This window comes from Mastomys coucha, unplaced genomic scaffold, assembly GCF_008632895.1.
Source record: "Mastomys coucha isolate ucsf_1 unplaced genomic scaffold, UCSF_Mcou_1 pScaffold22, whole genome shotgun sequence".
NCBI lineage: Eukaryota > Metazoa > Chordata > Mammalia > Rodentia > Muridae > Mastomys > Mastomys coucha.
Genome location: NW_022196905.1, coordinates 96,865,813 through 96,867,612, shown reverse-complemented (window position 1 = coordinate 96,867,612; position 1,800 = coordinate 96,865,813).

The following is a 1,800-nucleotide window of genomic DNA, read 5'->3' as shown; positions in this document are numbered from 1 at the left end:
AAGGTGGTCTTGTAGAAGGTGATCTTATAGAGAAGGTGATCTTATAGAAGGTGGTGTTATAGAAGGTGATCTTATAGAAGGTGGTGTTATAGAAGGTGGTCTTGTAGAAGGTGGTCTTATAGAAAGTTGTCTTACATGGCTAATCATTTATTTTGAACTAAAACAAATGAGAAAAATTTTACCTTAAAGCCCAAGAAATGTTACAGAGGGGGAAAAACCCCTCACTGAATTGATGTCTTTAATTTATACGTTTTAGAGCACAGAAAGGTTTCACTTTGATATTCATGCATATATATCATTACACTTTGTTATTATTCTTTCTCTCCAGACTTTCTTCTCTCTCCTTTTCCCCCTTTTTTTCATCCCCAAACAGTCTTCCCTTCTGGTTTCATAAATAGCATCAACTCCATCATACTCCATCTTATCTTACTGCTTCCTTTAGACGTCTTCCTCCTCTCTCATGGTCCCTTTATACCTTCACATACTCCACACATAGACACCCAGACACGCACACACACATAGACATACACACATACACATGAACATGCACATACACGTGCACACACATGCACATACACACATACACTCATAGACACACACATTCATACACATATGCACATAAATGCACAGGCACACATATGCACATAAATGCACAGGCACACACATGCAAACAATCACAGGCACACACAGATACACAAACAGACACATAGACGCACAGATACACACACAACGCACTGATATACTGTGAATAGTGCTGCAGGAAATATGAGCTGAAGGTACTTCTGTGTTGTGTCAACTTGAGCACATAGTATATTTGTGTCATATGGTCTTTCTACTTTTAGGTTTTTTTGTTCAGTTTCATTTTTGAGACAGGGTTTCTCTGTGTGACAGCCCCGGCTGTCCTGGAACTTGCTTTGTCGAGCAGGATGGCCTCAAACTCAGACCTACATCTGTCTGTCTCCCTAGTGCTGGGATTAAAGTGCCACCGCCTTGCCTAAGTTAAGGTGGTGCCACTGCAAAGGCACCACCTTGCCCTCCTACATTGCTTGTTTTATAAAGGCCCATGCTGATTGCTGATTCCTGTAGTGAAGAGATTAAATTCATTTATACTCCTCAGCCGTGTATGAAGGAGTCCTCCTCCCTATTCCTCACTAGTATTTCATTCTCTCTCTTCCCCACTCTCTCCTTCTAACTCCCTCCTTCCCCTTCCTCTTCTTCCTCATTCCCTTCCTCCTCTTTCTCCTCCATTCTCCTTTTTATCTTTCCCTCCTATTCTTCTTTTCCCTTACTCCTTCTGTCTTTCTTCTCTACCCCTCCTTCTCCTCCTTTTCCTCCTCCTCCACTTACTCTTCCTCTCCTTCCCCACATCCTTCTTACTAAGTGCTTAGGACTGAGCCCAAGGAACTAGAGTCATTCAACCTTCTCTTCTGATTTGCTTCCTGTTCTGTACTGAAACAGTCTCATGCTCTACCACTGAGATAAGTTCCACTTTCTAATATTTATTTATTTATTTATTTATTTATTTATTTATTTGTCATTATTCCCAATGGGGACACTTTAATGGTCCCCACGTGGAAGTGCCCTTAAAGTAGACTTCTTTTCTCAAATGATATATTCCTATCCTGACGGGCTGGATACTCATGAAAATGAAATGATATTTGAAACTAGTGCAGTCACTGGGGTTAAGGAAGCATGGTTGAGAAGGAAACTCTGGGATGTGGAGAGAGAGGCTCATGGTCAACATCTTGTGTCCACTCTGTCACTGAAAGAGCATTGTGGGATTTGACTTGAAAGGAAGTC